The 20003-nt window shown below is 37.1% G+C and overlaps 1 long non-coding RNA gene across 1 annotated transcript in view; it reads right to left on the bottom strand.

Moving 5' to 3' along the window:
• LOC106487409 (uncharacterized) overlaps positions 1–20003 on the bottom strand; it is a 47113-nt gene that overhangs the window by 9082 nt on the left and 18028 nt on the right. The window contains exons 3-4 of the long non-coding RNA XR_010884781.1: positions 15725–15790; positions 5162–5313 (exon numbers count right to left, since the gene is read on the bottom strand). This is a non-coding gene — a long non-coding RNA (uncharacterized lncRNA). The remainder of the gene's footprint in view (positions 1–5161; positions 5314–15724; positions 15791–20003) is intronic.

Below are 20003 nucleotides of genomic sequence, written 5' to 3'. Positions count from 1 at the left end.
CTTTAAATATAGTGTGTGGGTGTATGCTTTATTTTAGATACCATTTCTTTTAGAATTATACAGAATGTGCTTAATAAAATTGTATTTCCTAAGTCAGAAAAGATACCATTCTGAAGGAAGAATTAAGTGGACTTAAAACATTGTTTTTTTCACCTGTTTTAAACATAATCGAGCAAAGTTTAGTTAAATACAATGGGGCATTAGATCTCAGAACTCAGAGCCAAGAAGGACTTTCAGTGAGGTCTGGTTCACTTAGTGTTTGTGCTCTAATTAATCAGTACTGTGGTGCGTAACAATCAGTCGTGCTGGCCTTTCTGAGAGGTACGGGTCCCTAAAATTTCATTCTTGAGCCAGACATAACCATAACAACTAACAACCAGCATTAACATAGCAAAGATTTTCAAATGGTTATATCCAATCTATTAAACTAAGCTAATTTGCAACACTCAGCTAAGTTCTCAGGCAGCTGGGCTGCCACGCTGACCTTCACACTGGTCCTGCAGAAATCCTGTGTTTCTGTTTGTGTTGGAGATACCTGTCGACAAAAGAAATATTCTTGTACATTGTCACAGCATCACAGGATAGAGCATCTTTTATTAACTCTTTCCTTTGTTCCTCTGAAATGCACCTCTAACAGGTATCTTTACAAATTAATGTCCTTATGATGTTTTTTTCAGGCAGTCGGATTAGCCACAATTCTACTTGAAGTGAACTGGCAAAGGGAATTTAAGAAATGACATTTCACATCTCCCAAAAGCTCTTCTTCCAACATCTTAACCACATTAAGAATATGGATCAACTGGTGCACAAGCAGAATGATTTGCAGGAACCATGAGGAAACAGTAAAAGAATTGCAATTGTTTATCCTAAAGACAAGAAGACATAAAAGGCTGTTGCAAAGGGGAAGACACTATTCTCTTCTCCAAGTCCATGGTGGTTAGGACAAGAAGTAATAGACATCAACTATCTTGAAATATTTAAATCGGGTATCAGGCAGACACAAAAAGCTTCAGTGCGATCTTGTCATCAGATGCTTCCCACAGTCTTTTGCTTCTCCCTAATCAGAGCTTTTACCCTTTTCATTGCCACTGTTAAAACAGATGACAACCAAAATCCACGCTTGCTTTCAAGAAGCATCACTAAACTTAAGGCTTCCCAATCACATCTTCAAGTAATTTAAACCACACCTTCCCTTCTTCTGATACCAGGTATTTCTACACAGATCATTTTTACTCTGTAAATACTTTAGTCTACCAGTCAACCCAATGCACAATATAGTTCATAGTACCCATATCGTCTTTCTTTTCTTCTTCAAGGAAATCTCCAGGGATAATAATATTCAATGTTATCAGATGTGAGCCATGTATGATTAGCAAATTCCGAGCTCCAAACTTTGCATAGCTCCCCTTTCTAGACCAAACTCTAGAGCTGTCTGTGTTGCTATGTTATTTTCCATTTTAAAAAGTTGAGCACAGAGACATAGAGAGGAAAATTTAAATGAAAAAGTTCCTAATGCAGTCCAGCTATGACATGATTACAACTAGGTTAAATGTATTAGTTCTCCACATATTACACTAGAGGTCATACAACATCAAATTTATTTCCTTGACTTTCACATTTCACACTCCCCTGAATGTAATTTCTTTCAATTTTCCCTGCTGTCGGTAATTGGTGTGCCACACATCTCTCTTCTCCAACAGACTCAGTCTGATTATACTGGCACTGCATTCTGTGTATCTATTAAGAACCAGGGATCAAACTTTCCCCCAGGCCTGGTTTTCATTTCTCTCTCTCATACTTGTTCATTTGTTAAGGGCATGAAGTCCTCATATATTTCACATTTAGAAAGGTTAGTACTTTCTAAAGAAAAAAAATAAATTTGCCAGTGGCAGAGGTTGTCTTTCAGACCTCACATTTTGTCTCGGCTTTCACCTCCCCGCGTGATGTGTTGCAGTGTTTTGAGAGCTGTCTCTTTCAATGCAGGCAGGGACTCAATCTCATCTTGCAAAATCTTTAAACCATAGTGGCAACGAAACGTAAAGCTTGGATTATTCTGTAAACAGTTTTAGGGAAAATGAAATATTGAAGAGGAAAAGAACTGAATCTTGTTTTCAGATCTCCAAGTTCTTGCCACTTTTATTACATTCATGATCCAGTTTTTCAGGGCCTGCTTCCACTTTGTAGCACCAATTTTATGATCGTGGAAGTCCACTGAGCTCCACTGAGTAGGTATTTGTTACATCTCGTTTTAGAATGTAGCAGAGAATCTGGATTGTAATTTCTTGACTAAAATCTGTGCAGTTTTTGATGATAGAGTCCTTTCAGTAGTTCAGTCTCCAATGAAATATGCCTCTTTATATATCTTACATATTCCCACATACTAATCTTGTAAAAAGAAAACAACCAGGATCTCTTTCCATCTGACCTCTATCATTTTAACTACTTCACACTGTTCCCTAGGCTGTAAGAACCTGCACTTTGTTGTTATCTTGGCAGCCGACTGAAATCATTATTACTTTGCTTTCACATTTATAACTGTAAGTTATCTGAAAAAGACCTGCAGTTCAGGAGCAGCAGAGATTATAAGAAGGAGAAGGGAATCCATGGGGATGTCTCTTCCAGCGTCCCTTATCTCTTGGCAAACCCTCCTCTCCTGATCCCTGCTCCTTTATGCCAGCAGCTCTCTGAACCTACTTCTGATTCTCTGTGAACTTCTGAAGTTGTGAGTTAGATGATGACTTATTTTCAAGAACGGGAGAGATGTGCAGGCTGTCATGTCATATCAGGCCTGCAGAAATTATCCCAGTTTGAGTTTGAGCATCCCTACTTAGGAACGGTCTGATACTACAACCTACTTAAAAGGTATTTTTTGTTTTTTTTTTAAATGATAGTGGAAATGTGGTAATACAAAGACTCTCAATCTACTGTACATCAGCTTGGGGAGGATTTCACAATGCTGGAAAACCTCCCAAATAACTGATCAGTTCTGAATGAATTGTAGTATTTCACTGATTCAAATTCTCTTTGATTTCCAGCTCCTCTACTGAAAGTTTTCCTGCTGAAACATGAGAGTTGGGATATATAAACAGCATTATTTCTGGTAAGTAGTGAAAAGCAGTGTTTTGGTATTTTGGAGCTTTGTCCAAAAATCCACCATTTTCAGTCAGAGCTGAGTCCTTTTCTTTTTTTTCCCCTCTAAAGTCTTAATTACTTTTCTGAATCAGATTTCATGCATCATTCTATGATCGACCTAAAATCATTTTTCAAAGAACAAAATATACCCCAACTGCTTGTGGCTGTGTATTATCATCAAATACTTTATCACAACATCTGCTTAAGTTGCAGTTATGGCTGGAATGACAAAACTGAAAAGTAATTAGATCTAAGTATAAAAATGTTTGCTAGCTGCTCACCGGTTATCATTTTCATATACATAAGACAGTTAAAAACAGGAAAAGGTAAGAGCAAACTCTGTTAGCACAAAGGCTGTATTTTTCCCTTCCATTTTATTCCAGACAGGAGAGCAGCACCCAGGAGCAATGTTCATGGAGCAGGGCAGGACTGCAGGCACTGATATATGGGAAGCAATCTGGGTCTCGATCTTTCCCATCTGCATTAGAGCAGCTGGACAGGACAAAGCCAAAAACCTCTCTTCCTCTCTTTGCCCACCTCAGACAGTTTTTAGGAGCAGTTCATGCAGATTTCTTACAACCACCTACTCATCCACTGCTGTGAGGCTCTTAAGGATCCTGCACACAGTGAAATAATTTGCCAAATACAGGATACTGTTCCTGCTTCATATTACTTTTCCTCAATCCCTCTATTTCGCACTACAACCTTTTCCTACCTGTTGTGAAGTAGTCGGAATTGAGCATATACTGAATCAATTACATTCAAACAACACACGCTTTCTCTTTAAAACCTAGTAGAGCACTTCAGCATTCTGTCTTTAAGAAAGTCAATTTTTGCATTTGCAGAATGCTACAGTTCACTCTAATACCGGCATAAAATAGCACAGCAGCTACCGAAGGCAAATATCTCCCATTGCCTACCAGGGAGAACAAATCAGAATTCAAATTAACCTTACACTGTAATGAAATTTTGTTACATGTCATTATGTTATACTATATAATATTTATAAATCAATCCTAGCAAGCTATTTGCTTAAAGGACAGTTTTTTTGTGTGACAGAGTGAGACTAGAGTCCTTCCTATGATTAATTTTTTAAATAACAGTAAAGCACAAAGTAGAAAACATGTAATTTTGTAAAATGACAGCATTTTGGCCCTCAAAACAATTCATTATGTTTAAGAACCAGTAGAGATGACTCTTGAATAATATACATCATGTAATTTAATTATAACAAGGAAGTTAGTTTTGCCTGACAGCCTTCTGGAAGGAAATGTGCTCGAGTGCCCACAAAGCCAGCTGTCACACTTTTCCCACTTCTCTTGGCCTAAACAGTGAGATACGGAATTCTTTCTGATAACTAATGTCATTCTATATTTCCAAAATGTATTCAAACAAGAAATCTCAAAGCAATTTGTTTGTGGTTTACCCAGAACATTTCCATTTACCCAGAACATTTCCAGTTTTTCCAGTTAAAAAAAAATATATCCACAGGTTATTTTGCTGTTGTAAAGTGCTGCGTTTCATCAGAAGGTGTTATTTAAAAGGTTTTCAATTGATTGTTTTAAATGTTTCAAAATTAATCAGGGATATTGCTTCTTTGTCATTCAGCTTTGTTCCAGCAATTATGTTATACATATATTTTATTGTCAAAGTAAAGCTTTCATTAAGATTGTTTTTTGTTTCCAAACCAATCTGTTTTAAGATACTGTGAAAAAAGGGTAATATTTTAGAGGAAGCTACTAGTTTTTGTGAGCGCTTGTTTTTTTCATACTCAAACACTTGCACCTTTTTAAAGAGCATGATTACAGTAAAGTGGATTGGGCCTGGTTCACCATCACTTTATTCTAGTTTGATGTTGAGTAAGTATTGCTTTTAATGTCATTACAAAGGCATAAAACTAATATAAGGCAGTAGTAATTCAATTTCTACATAAATACCAGGTAATAAAAATGTCTATAGGGAAACAGCTCTAAATATATTTAGATAAATAGACATTTCAAGCAACCATCACACCCAGGGTTATGACTACCTCTGATCCATGGCAGCCCTCTCATCACTGTCACTGAGAGTTGTGAATGGGTGAACCGAGGGGAGAGCAGAGCAGCCTCGCAGAGATCGTAACTTCTTTAGCGTTTTGTTTTTGCTTCTTTATCTTTCTTGACATCGCTGGAGAAATCAGACCTGCAAAACACGAATGCATAAGTAGTTTAGTCCTCAGGTTGCTCAGTAATTCCTAGCAGCCAAATTCATTCCTGGTGCAGCTCCATCTGTTCCCAATGAAATTACGTGAGGTGAATTTTGCCCAAAGTGTTTAAAACCTTGAGGAGCTATTAATTTGCGTAAATTTTGGAGGCGCTACCAAGATGGGAAGGAAAGGTGTTAGTGATGTAATTTGGGAGGCAATGGATGAGAAAAGGATTTAATTAAGGGTAATGGGAAAGCATTAAGGCAAAGGAAATTTGCCAGTAGGTCGATTTAAAAATATATACATATCTCAGTGCTCTGATCAATTTAACAGTTCAGTAGTCATCAGATAATGTTGGATCTCACTGTTTGAGACATTTCAATGCATGTGCTTCAAACAGCAAAAACATAAACCAGAAATAGAACATAACAGGTCTCTTTCAACACCAGGTGCCTCTATTTTGAAGTTTTCCCCAAGGTGATGGCAATGCATGCGATCATGTTGCCAAATAACTGGATTATTAATTTGCCATCTCTAATGCTCATTGTGTTGTTTGGTTATGACCGACCTGACAAAATGCAGTTAAGTGCAGAATGTAATTTTGGGATCTTAAATGTAAACTGTTCTTTGCTGTGGTAGTTTGCTTTTTTACTTCTCCTCAAGCAAACTACAATGAATTATATTACTGAAATAGTGAAGAAAGTAATGACATTTTCAGAAGAGCTATATAAAGAGGAAGAATAATCATCAATATAAAAAATATGCATAGACTCCTACTCTATGTGATACCATTTGTTTAAATATACTATTTAAAAAATGTATGTATATTTATAGCCAGGTTATTTAGGTCCTACTCCATGAGTAATTAATATTATTGATTTCCTCATTCTGAAAGACCATTAAAGTACAAGCCAGACACACATGCTCTTGAGAGAAATTATTGAGTGGGGTGTTAAAAAGTTAGCAGATTAAAAAGGCTAGTAGCAAGAGACAGGCATACAGAGTTAACGAAGTGTGTTCCCTACAATCCATCAGTTGTCACATTGCAGCTATCTGGTGCTAAAATCAATATAAATGCCGTCAGATACACAACACTGCTTCACTGGGAACTCTAACCTCAATATGTCATCATACAGGTATTTAAGCATTGGGGCAAATTGTAGACAAAACTTAATGCGGCTCTGAGCTTGTAAACTCTGACAAAAGATTTATTTATTTTGCAATTTTGTTTGCTTTCAGCACACATCTCTTTAATTCATTCATCTCAGCAGTTATCTTCTTGAGATGGATCAAAATGCTTTTTATAGCCAAGACCTTCCCAATGTACTTCAGTCAAGTGAAATCACTGTTCTGATTTTAGTACAGATAGAAAAATGTTTAAAACCTGAGGTATTTCAAGAGAAGTTTTCCCTGATTATCTTTCATTGCAATAGGTGACTCTGAAGCTTTACAGTTAGCTTTGTTTTACATCTTCCCTCTTTCAAATGTGGGATTTCGTGCAAACTACTGACCTTGACACTATTTAGGTAAAAAACAAATCCAAGAAGTGTAGGTAGACCAAACTTTGAAATCAGACTAAACTGGAACCACAACATCTTTAGGAGAGAAAAAACACTTATTTGATTATGGGCCATGTGCTGATTTGAGATGGGCATTATTTGCACAGCCTGTTATAGATAGTTATGATGTCCGTGAGAAAAAAAGTAAGAGCAGCCCGAATAAACAGTTTAGACTACTATCTGTGATGTTTCCCTTTGAGTAGGACTCTCTAAGATGAGAAGAGACAGATATGAGCAAAAAGACCTCCTTATCTCAAACCTCATGAACTTTAAAGTTTGTAGTCATGAATCAAATCAAGAAACAGCTACACAAGAAATCACACTGTATATGATGGCTCTTAACATTAGCATAGCGCAGAGCCAGTGTAGAAAGCAGAGTATCTCTGATGCTCTGTTTTCAAGAGAAATGTTATGCATGTCTTACTTCCCTGCCCCAATCCTGTTCCTCATATAAACCCTGAATCTGCTTGCTCTAGATCCTACTCCCCCTCAGCACTTCCTCAGCTGCCTTCTGTCATCTTCTACTAGCACAGACCTTGCCTGTAGACTCTGTTATTTCAACAGTTTACCCTACCTAGCATGTTCACTGATTTCACTTATATAAATGAAAGGCCTCTTAAACAAAATAAAACAAAAAATGAAAGCATAATACCTCAGCCACAAGTAACAAAACCCTTTAGTCATAGTTTTGTATCCTCTTATTGCAGGAAAAAAAGGTTTACTCACATGTCCCCTTTCATCTTCTAGGTTTTTCTTTTACTTGTATTGCCCAGTATCTTCTTCCCTGTTTTTGTTCAAGGCCTGCCCTTACAATTTCTGATATATGGAAGAATTTATATTTGTTCAGCTGAACCTAGATTTTGACAATTCAGACCTGTAATGCTGGATACCCACCCACCACTATCTCATTTTCTAAAGCAAGACATTGGGTGGCTTTAGGGAGATGATGGGGTAATGCTTAAGCTCCATTATGTTCTCTTCTAGGCTGAACACTTCAGTACTTACTTGCCAAGCTACAACTACAGCTCCTGCTGCCTGCCGCTGCCATAAAGCCATCCCATCTGCATCCCCTGACAATATACTTTCCACTGGTTCCCGCTCCTTTTCAATATCAGCAATCTTGAAATCTAGAGATAATAACAAGGCATGTAAATCCATGGGCAATGGTTTATCTTAATTACTACAAATAGGATCGATGTTCATTAGTGCCAAGAATAGCTAGCTATTTCCTACTGGTAAGATGCAGACATTCATTTACTTCCCCACTATGATGCCCAAGAGAAGCAGGAGACATGAAGACAAGTATCTTCCCCCTCTGCTCCAATAAATATGCTGAGCTGCATTTTAAGAGAGTAAAATTAAGTGTCAGGAAGCAATACTGACTAGTTTAATGTCTATTTTCTCCATTGATATTCTACTACAGGTCAGCAGAAGTTACCTACTGTCCAGCCTCTGTCAGAGGCACTCTAATCTGCTGTGGTTTCACCAGCTGTTGAAATTAAAGCTGGTTCCCAGTTGCTTTCTACAATCTTCTTCCAGCGTATTCTACTCTCCACTGCCACTGTGCCTTCTCCCTGCAGGGACACGGTGCCCATGCCGAGCTCCCTACCGCTGCTCCCCTCTCTGCTAGGCCAACCTGCCCCATCCGTGACGGCTCTCCCCTCCCTCGTGCCTCCCCTGTGGCTGATCCTCCATGCATGGGGGTCTCACGCCATGTCAGCCCAGCCGCCGCACTCTCCAGTCTTCCCTCCCTATTGTCTTGTCCTTGGCCCAAATCAGGTAGTATCGGAAAACTTGCTACCATATCCAATAAAGCTCAAAAAATAACATCATGCTGCATGGTCATTTCAGAGTGTCTCTTCTGCCCTGACAGGTCAACGCATTTTCTGAGTCACCTGCAACAATTTTATTTCATCTCAGTAAAGCCAGAAGTAATAATAAAGGCAGGAACTTGCTTCAAATGTCAACCTCATTAGGCTCTTAAACAAATTACCTTAAATCAAAGTTACATATTCTTAGCAGAAAGCATATTAACTTTATATTTATTGCAAGTCATACATTAGTATCCACTCATGACATTGAAATATAGATGAGTAGATAAATGATGGTTGTTTTTATTTCATGAATCATCCATGTGTTGAAGTGCTGCAGTTAATTATTTATTTTTTATTAACAGTAAGATGCTACTTCTGTCCCAGCTTTTCTAAAAATAAAATATATATTGACTGGCATGATACAGAAGGGTGAGGAAAATCAGAAAGCTCACTATATAAATATGTTTTTTATTCACAGTTGCCAGCTTATTTTTGAGAAGTAATGAGTTTATGAAATAAATGGCAAGCATTTTTAAAATATATTTAAACGTCTCTTCTGTGCATACAGGTCTTTCACATTGCAAATGGTAACTTTAGTATATATATTTGAATGTCCTTGTTCCCTATTCCCTCTTATGGCTAGTTTGCATATAACCTTAGAAAGAAAAAAACCAACTATGCCTCCCCGGAACATAGTCAACTCCCTACACTTTTCCCCTTATATTTGAACTACAACACTGTAAGGAGGGCACATTTTATATACTTAAAGGTAAAATAATTATACTGTGTTTCATTTACTCCAACCTCTATTCTACCTTCTGAATTTCTCATTGTAATATTGTAATATTAATATGACAATTTTGAGCTGTTTTCCAATGCTGTTTCACAACACGTAACCATTACTAACGCTTCCAGGAGCACTGCGTTATAAACTTCTGACCTGTCTTCCCAGCTGAACTAGCCAGATGCTGCCCAAAGAAACAGCCCCCCAGAAAGTTTATGTTCCTCATCCAGCCAATTATCGAAATACACATAACATAGCATAAACTCGAGCAGAGAATCAAACACCCAGCTTAGATGCAAATATTGGCTTTAGACTGGCTCTCTCAGGGAACCATTTATAAAGAAAAGAGGGAGCAAATCAGCGTAAATTCAATCAAGACTGTGAAAAGTAGCTAGAGAAGCAGCCTTTTGTGAATGGAAACTGAAGTTGCTGAAGCTCAGTCATGCTGTCAGATGTTTAACTTCCTAGTGTGAGAGGAAGTCATTTAGCCAGGAGGGAATTAACAAAGAAACGCTTTCATAATTGAAGATTTAAATTGTTTCTCTTATCCTCAAATTATAATCATGCATGGAACTGTCGGAGGGAAATAGGTTCAGAACACTAGGAAGCAGGAGCAAAATGATTAGCATGTTTTCTCTCTAAGGTACAGACCCAGCAACAGAAATACAGAGGGTTTTAAAGATCAGAGATAAAATTGTTGAGCGTGAAAAGAAAAGGATTTGAAGTATAAAACTTGTTTAAGCCAAATCCATTAGACATCTTTATACTTACATAAATAGTTTCACATTTTCAAACTGTATTTTCTAAGTAGTATTTATTTGTCACAACAATCTATATTGAAGTAAGTTGCCCACAAATGCTTCCTAATTTAGTCATTTTGTAACACTGCTACTAGACTGAAATTCAGCATCCTTTCCTTTTTTGTTGGGGACCAAGGGAAATACTGTAATAAAGAACGAAAATCAACAGCGGTGAGGACGCCTACGCACATTACTGATCAGTTGATGCATCAGTATCATTTGTGGCCCTGTGCTAATGCACTTTACAAGCAATAAAAGCATTCTTATTTACTCCAAGAATAAAGCAGCATTTTCCATTTGCTTCCATATATTCTAGAAAAAGCTCAATATTCTTGATGGTAAGACCATCGGGGCAAGCTGGCCTTGTGGGACCACTGACAGAAAGATGAGGGCAAATTACCGTCGTAAAAATCCGCTCATTTGATGATGAAAGCTTCCCTTAGAAACTTTGTGGAAGGTTGCTGCAAAGCAGTTAGTTGACATTACCGTACATGGGGCATGGGGCATAAAACCTGCAAGTTTTATCTGTTGACAGTAGCATTCATATTTATTCTTGTTTTTGAGATACAGGTGTCAGTTGAAAAACCTCTTAGGGCTTTCGCACCTCTAACTGTTGTGGAAGTAAGTACCACGTCAGGCCTGCCCCGCTGTATGACTTATGGGGGGCTCAGAGCTCTGGTGGTGCTTCCATTAGCGTTTTATAAGAAGCCCTTGCAGAGGAGTGTTTTAACAACTTTACATTAAGGATAATGTTTTGAACAGCTGTGCATTTTCAAACGTTAAAAGCGTTTAGAAGTATTGCCTGCTTCTTTTAATGATTAGCTTAAACAGCAGTTTTACTTGTTTTTATTAAACAAAATAAACTTCTTTTCAATGACATAATCTTTTTTGGTGTGTTTAGTTCTTCTTCCATCTCTTATTGTTTTCCCCAAAGGGGAAGAAAGAAGGCGTAAGCGGAGACTGAGCAAGAGAAACAAGCGCCTCTTTCCCCATCATTTAGCATAAAATACATTGATTTTTTTTCCTTTAAAACTTCAAGACATATTTCAACAAGACATTTCTTCAATAAAATAAGCATCAAAACCTTAATCTCATTTATGTTTTAAATTATTTGTGGTAACAGAATGATTCTCTCACACATATACTTTATCGAAATAGGCCCATCTCCAGGCAGCAAGAAAAAAAGTATTACTGCTCAGATTGATATACTGAGCAATGTTGTTTTTCAGGTATTGTAAATAGAGTCCCAGATGTACCTCCTAAATAGGCCAAAACTAGCATGCTGAGGAAGGCCTTCACCTTCCTGGAAAATGAAGAATTAAAACTTAGGAAGAATGACTCATTTCTGAGTCTTTTTACTGAGGGGGTAATTTTGTTCGTGCACCTGTATTTACAGACCTTTTTCTAACATTCAGGCCTCCCTCTGCCTGTCTCTGCCTTACTCCCTGTGTTGTAACAAATGTCACTGGTCAGCTGTCTAAGTCCTGACTTTCATAAAAGCCAGAAGACAACATTATTTTGAAGGACAGTTCTATTCTGGTGGGAGATAATGTTATTGATACTACTTGATAGTGGCTAGTGTAATTTTGGAGGATAAGCTTTGTATCCTGTTAGATCACAGTAGTTTTCAGCACTTCAGCAGACCGTCGTCCCAAACTTGTGGCATCCCTTTAGGTATTCATATCCTTTTTGAGAGCTGTCATATAATAGCCAGTCCTTATTCCGCATTTACCTATTCAGGTTGCTGCCAGATTCTGACTGGTGCCATCTGTTCATAAAAGTATGCATATACAGAGCAAAGTGCCATTTTGTATATCCATGTCAACATGCCAAGCACAAATCAGTTCCAGTTAAACTTAGCTAAATGGCAGATTTTTGCCATTTTACACTAGAACTGAACTTTAGAACTGTGCGGGCAAATAAGCAAATAAAACTGGTTAGAATCTGCTTACAAAATCCCAACCACTGACACTGTAATGTAAAAGCTTTATGTATTTTATGTACTTTAGTCTGAAACATTTATTGTCACTATTACATTTTGCAATTACAGTGAAGTGAGGCAGAAAATAGAAGTTCAAGAATGTATTCGAGTAATGAAGTTTGAACTATTATTTGAAAGGTTGTTGTTATTTTAATAAATATCTTTTTAGCAGCATGGATTCCTAATTGATCTTTGCCTATTATGGTTCCTGGACATTTATAATAAACTTCTAATTGCTGTTTTAAGGCAGTGGGGAATAGAAAGGATAACAAAGCGATGGTTGTGGGAGACGGTTACACTACACCACTCAACCACCCTTACCAAAACATTTCTAGCAGCCCTTTGCCAGAAAGGAAAACACTGCGGTTCATACCAGCTACCCGAATCTATTTTTCAAAGCTCCTTGATCATATGCCAATGAACTATCACTAATTAATTACAGTTTACGTTCAGGTTAGATGAATGTAGGGTGTTAAAAACTTGACCCATTACTTTCAACAAATATTATGTTGACATGACAAGGCTTTTCAGTAGGATATTAGCAATAATGGAAAATTTAATTCTTCATAAGGGTGGCACAGAGAGCTTATTTTAAGAGAACTTAACACAGTTTTAAGAAGTTACAATAATCAGTCTCTTTCAATTGAAGGTATTAATGGGTGTTGAGGGATTTTGTAGTTTTTTAAGGAAGCTGAACAGACCTAAGAGTTTATTTTAATTCTCACAATATTGAAAATGCAGAACTTTGTTCAAGGCCTAACTTCATGCATATTTAGAGATCCTTAGCATGATAATGGAAACAATGGACAAATTTGGGCACCTTCAGTACAACTGAACTTTAAATACCACAAGTCAGAAGACGATCACTTTATCCTTTATCTTGATTTTACCTGCAGTGAAAACAAGTTTGTGGATTAAAATCCTTTTTGATTTCTGTCTCTACTATGGAATCAGGGTATGATTTTGAATGTGTTTTTTCACAAGGGTGTAAAGGTGTGTAGTTAGTTTGACCTCACGTTACACTGATAATACAGTCTCCCAATTTTCATTAGAGAATTGGTCTGTTAGTATACTGCGTTCTACTGGATTATATATGAAGTCATTTGTATCATTATTTTTAGTAACTTTCCGTAAGAAATGATGGAATAGTCTCATGACATTTACACCTCAGGTATTGCTACACCATGATTTTTGCTAGAGGATGAGGCTTATCACTATTTTGGTGACAGCTAGATACTGAAATATATTTAAGGATTTCAGCCATAATTAACACTTTGCTATTATATCTTAGGCTTCATGGATGGATGGAGATGCTAGTCTAGGAACTAAGAACTGACTGAAGTGCTTTGAGAAATCTATGCTCATTCTCATTTTTATACTGATGTGATAGAAATTTCAAATGTATTCCTTGTGAAGCGCTTATAAAGTAGGCATTGGTTTCTGAACAGAAGTTAGGCCATTGGTTATTACATTCCCGGAGAGGAGCAGACAATTTGCCTCAGTTTGCATTTTTTCATTTGCTGAAAGATGAGGTCTGCTATTTAATTTTTTGTTAATGCTTATGAGTGTCTGAGGGGAAATGTACAGCCGCATGTGAGCCTTTGTGACTTTGTTCAATATTTATTAGTATTAAAATTGTACATAATTTGCTACTGGCTGGTTAACATAGCTCAGTATCAACCATACAATTATGCATATACAAACAAGAATATACGTGGTTTCTGATAAAAGATTCCTGTTCAAAATTAATGAAAGTCATCTAGTATGAGAGTAGCTACAACTCTGTAACAGAAGTTTCTTTAGAACAACATGGTCAAGAGTGTAGGTGCTTCAAAATGCCACATCGACTCACCTGCTAAAAATAAAGCATTATTTCTACCATAAATAGTACACTTTCACTTTTACAGAACAAAATAATAGGTAACTCTGAGTGGTAAATTCTAGTGGGAATACCTGGATGTCCTTCCTAGCAATGGTTTTTGTGTCTAAATTTAGCCCAGAGTGAAGCAGCATATTCTCAAAACAGAAGCCTACAATCCATTTCAGGACAGAAACATGTTGTAAAGAGAAAATTCTTGATTTGGGTTTTTTTTTGCGTATGTGTGCACTTGAAAAGGAATGAAAGTTAATAACCCTATAGTTATTCTGTAAGGTCAGCCTACACTCACATTCCTATAAAAAAGCAAGTTTTTGCTCTGAAAAATATAGTTGATTTTAGATATAATCTACTGACTTCACTGGAATTACTGATGTAACCAAAGGCTGACTTTGATCCAGTAAATGCTGATCTTGGATCGCTAGTTTACATCACTGCATGACTTTGTATAGGTTTCTCTTTTTTACCTATATATCTGAGCACGAGAAAAACACATTTGGATGTCAGCTTGTTCTTGTGTTTTGCAAGCCTATTTTCTTGCCAAAAACAAAAGGAACAAACTGAAGTAGATTCCATCCTAGTAAACAAGATGGGAAAAATCTTTTTCTAAAACATTAGCATTAGTGAAAATTACTCACAGATCTTTAGGTACCATGGGTGCTTCTTTACATTCAAGAAATGAAATGGAAAACGTCATTCAGCCACAGGCTATGTTGGTACAAGGGCAAATAAACTAATGGAGCAGAGGGAAGAACATTTTAAATTAACTGGTCTTTCTTATTAGCTGGCATGGAGAGAGTTGCCTCTCTCCACTCCCCATTTTCTTTTTCAGAATCTTGAGTTACTGAAGCACAAAAACATCAGCCGGACCATGCTGCGCCTGTGGTGTCACTCCCCTTGTGTACCGCGCATCAGCGGAACTGCTAAGTTGTCTAGACATTACTGATTTTCAGTGTGGTTTTCCTCTGGAAAATGTACCCATAAAAGCTCAGTCTGTAGTATCTCTAGTCTCTTGGGGAGTGGAAATTCTGCTTGAAAAAAGACCTAAAATACAATTTTATAATTTACATGCCTATCTCTATTGTCCAGATGTACAAAGTGAAATCCTGTTCTAAAATAACATCCACTGAATATGTTTTAATTGAATTTTATATACTTCAGTTGAATTTTATATAGACTGAAAGTGTGAAAAAAAGGGAAAATTGACACTTCTGTTGGCCTTAAAGAAGTCAGAGAAAAAAACTCCCATTAACTTTTGTAGGAGTGGTTACGACATTTCAGCTATGGTTTTGGACCTACCAGTACCTAGGACTCAGTAGGATTCTGCTCAAAGCTCTGATACATCTGCTGAAGTTTCTAAATGTTAATATTAGAACCAATCTAATACTGGAGAAGTGGCCAGTCTTTAAGCTGATGAGCTAGTTCTGAAATGAGTTCGTTATACTTGAGTCACAACTATGAATGTGTACAGTATACATTCACACAGTACAGTTTGTGACTCTCAAGTCACCTAAGTTTTCTACATATTTAAGATAAGCATGTAGAAGTGTTTGTGATGTACAGGTATTATAGAAATAGCAGTCATACCAGTACCTTCATTGGATGAAGATGGACTCCATCTTTGTCACTTGAGAATAATTTCTGAACTACATACATACCCTGGAAGACAAGACAAAACAACTTATAGCCTGTGATATTCTGTTAGTTTATTTTTTCTAAAAATTCATTCAAGCGCCTCAGATGTACTCTTTCTCATCTCTGATAATATTCAGTAATCAATGACACCGCTTTAAGATTAGCAAATACATACATCAGCTAATAATATTATCTATTGTTTAATGTACATAGGAATCATCCATTTAATATGCAGAAAAAATCTTTTCATCTTGCGTTCTACATTTACTAAGGGATTTTCTTAAATTAATCTTGATTTTTATATTGTCATTCTGAGAGTTGATCACAGTGTTTTACTTCACAGATATAGTTTCAAATTCATAGGTATGGTTTCAAACAAGGGGAGTTCAGACTGCCTTAAATCTGTAGTTATCTGCGGTCATACGCATTTACTAACTAGGTTCTGGTTAAATCCAGTTTGCTTTGGAATTGCTTATTAAATATAGTCAGTAGCTATAGCTTAATTTTCTCCATGATTATAGTTGTGATTAGGGTGGTGGTTACAGAGCAGGCTAATAATAAAAAACATGCTGAATAACTGGCTAATTACAGTCACAACGCTTTTTGATGTTTTGCTTAATTGATCCTGGGGGAAATGGGGATGATGTTGAATTATCATGCTGATTAGAAATACAGTAGCTGCTGTAGTTTGGATTTTATTTTGGAGACAAATAGTGTCAGCTGCAAAATCATCAGATGATAGGAGCAATGATCCCATCATGTGACCTTTTTTAATAAGGAATTTGTCAAGGTACATTCATTCTTTTCCCCCTATTCGGTAAGCTTATAACGGACTTCCTCCAAAGAAGCCATAGTTTTATAGCTCTCATGAGTTCTCTGGGTGTGCAGTTAAGATGTACCTGGAAGGAACTAGACTGAAACATGTATTAAAGAAGCAAGAGGTAGAAAAGGATATGCACAGGTGAAGTCCCAATAAAAAGCAAAAAACAAAGCCATGCTACTTAGGGAGTATAATTCCTTATTCACTTTCATCTACTGTAACTTTATCACGCACCAAAAGACATTCCAAACTGTAAAGAAACATTGTTATACAGAAAAATTTGAGTCATTGCAGATTGGACAGTACTGAATAGGAACAGCAGGCCTATATATTTTGCATTGAGTGCTCTTATTCAGTGGGACACCAGTCTATCCAGAACGTGAAAAGCCAGCTTCATTTTATAGCAGTATATGACAAAGCAGAGCTATTTGGAATGATAGCAGATATTTGGCAGAAGGATGAATAGAATGATTTTGACTTTCCGAGTCAGCAAAGAGTCGATAACTCACACAATATGAAAACATGGATGTACTTCAAGGCATTTGCAATACTGCATTTGGGGAGTGGGGGCTGTAGCGAGAAGGGATCAATGACAATGTTTTAAAACGCCAAGTAAGAGTCATAAAATGCTATACACATTGTAGTACATGAAGGAGGATTCATGAGGTACATCTGGATTTGAACATTTAGAAAGTTGTAACCTAAAGGAAAATAAACTCTATACTAGAATCACTACACAAATGAGATCTAAGCTTTATTCCGGGACTTCAGCTGTTCTTGATGACATGCAACTTCAAAACAAGAGACTTGGCTCATTCTTACCATTTCCTACAGGAAAAATCATTCGGAGAGTAAGTTCATGTTGAAGCTGGTGCCAATACATTTGCAAGGATCTTAATTTAATCTTTATGCGCACACACCTGTGTGTGACATGTTATCTCAGAGTTTTACAGACAAAATTAAAAATAGCCTGAAAAAAGCATATACTAAACTGCCAGTTTCTCATTTTTTAAAAGAACTATAAAATACTGATTTTGTTTGGTCTTTTTATAAATTAGTAACAGTACATTCTTTAGGAATCAAACAGAACCAGTTTAGGGCACCAAAGTAGCTGCAGCACAAAACAGTTCATTCAAAATCTTGTGAAAAGATACATTACTGCATATTTAAGCCATCTAATCTTGTTGTTTCTGCAGCTTAATACTCAACTATGTAACTTAGCTGAATTCAGTGTAATGCAATTTTATGGCTTTGCTACAGCTGAACTACAGGACATGGAAGTAGTTCAGCGTTCCTAGAGCGCACCCAGCAGCACGCCAGCTCCGTGCTGGGAAGCGTGCTGCGTACGCACCATTTGCTCCCTTGGACCCTGCAGTCTCGCAGGAAGGAACGTAGGTGCTTTAGTGAAGTCCCACATGTGGATATCTTCCCCACAATCTAGGTATCATCAATGCCTATTTAGACACCTACAGAGGCATTTTACTGACCAGGAACAAAATCACGTAGTGAGATCTGCCTTTGGCAGCTGGGATAGAAGATGGGAGAAAGATGCAGCAAGCACCACCTCGCATACTGTAGAGTGATAAAGAACAGAGCCACATTTTGTAACTTCCCTCCTAACTGAAATCTTTGATACAGGAAACCACTTTCTGAATATTTTTACTTGCCCACTTTAAATTTCTGTCAAGAACCGTTTCTTCTACAAGTTCCCCTTGCACCCACTTAAAGTTAGTATTTCCACCCAAGGCTTAGCTATATGCTGTGTGAAGTACAGTCTCCTGTTACCTGCTGGTTTCAACTGATGCCCCCAGGTTTTGCCCCGAGAGAACTGCTGATTCCCATTCACCCTTTTCCTGCCATTCATGATTTTACAGACCTCTGCCATCTCCCCCTTTAGTCTCACCCAAAACGAAGTCTTATCATATACTTGCGTGATAGCAGCCGTCATGATCAACACACTGGAGACTAAACTGGGAAATTCAGGACTAAGCAAATCAGATGACTCCTCAGTAAACTTGTACCTCTTTCTTCTTCAAATCAGGTAGAAAAAGGACTTAAAACCTATCTTCCTTCATGAGTTGAATATAATATTATGGACTAGGTATTTGCTTGAGAACCACTCACAAAGAGTTAATTCAGGGTTCGCTGAAAGCTATTTTAAATTATTATCAGTTAAAATATAGCTTTAGGGTTTGATGTTACAGAGTCCCACAGTTTTGGTTAGGTGTTAATGAAAGGATGGTGGACTTCAGTTACTGAAAAATCAGCTCCTTTTTGCCTTAGCAGGCAAGCAACCTTCAACTGTCTATGTACAGAAAATCCATTATTAAAGAAAATGCTGCTAGAGTACATAGCACTTGATGATTTTTTTGGTTACTATATTTCAGAAAAAGTGAACTGGAAATGTTTTGATTTAATTTTGAACTAATTGAAAAAGCTTTCGTTAGATGAAAAACTCCAAAACTTAGCACTAATTGAGTGTACATTTGCTCAGAGCTACACTTTCCAACTTCAGCAACTAAAATTAGAATTCAGAAATGATGGTCCTAGATTTGCAATTTAATATAAGACCTTTAGGAATCCTGACAGTTTGCTCCAGGGGATAAAATAACAGTTGCCACTTTAAGAGATAAAGTTTTCTACTATTATCATCACAACATTTATGCAGCTATGACTAAAAGTGACAGAATAACTCTTTACTGAGATGAATGGCACGGTCAACAACCTTCCACAAGCAGATAAAAGCTTCATGTCAAGTGATTTCAATGACCAAGCAGAAGGTAACTTGGCAACCTGCAATAAATAAAGGGCCCCCTTGGAATAGGTCAGGCAAGCACCAATGAACTTTCTGCTCTTCCAAAAGTTTCTTCAGCATAACTTAACAAATAAAAAGATACTGCCTTCCAGACGTTCAGCCAGCACAAAACGTACTGCTCTAAATGCCTGATTCCTACTGGTTATTTTATCAGGTTTATATATTTGTCTGATGTTGGAAATAACGGAGCCACGTATAAAGCACTTCCATTACATTACCTGACATTACCATTCATTTTCAGACCCCACTGTTGCGATAATTGTCTCAGTATCTTACAATGAATAGAAGTAAAACAACAACAGGCAGATAGAGAAAGAGGCAGAAAGATATACTGAAAAAATACAATTTAGCCACATACACAGTAATACTAAACGGTAAAAAGCTACAGAGTAAACACTTTTCTTTGACGATTGTCAGTGGAGCTCTAACACAAAAACTGTAAATGAAGTTGCATTAGTCGTTAATACTAACAATAATAATAATAAAAAAAAATTGAGAGTAGACATTGTGGTAAAACAAAATTCTGAGAACAACTGAGCATTCAAATACTAACCACCTCTGAGCAATCTAGTCCTATTTCCGTAGGATAACCAGCATCACAC

This window comes from Apteryx mantelli, chromosome 8 (assembly GCF_036417845.1).
Source record: "Apteryx mantelli isolate bAptMan1 chromosome 8, bAptMan1.hap1, whole genome shotgun sequence".
Taxonomy (NCBI): domain Eukaryota; kingdom Metazoa; phylum Chordata; class Aves; order Apterygiformes; family Apterygidae; genus Apteryx; species Apteryx mantelli.
The sequence above is the reverse complement of the archived record's forward strand: the minus strand, read 5'-3'. Positions and strand labels throughout refer to the sequence as shown.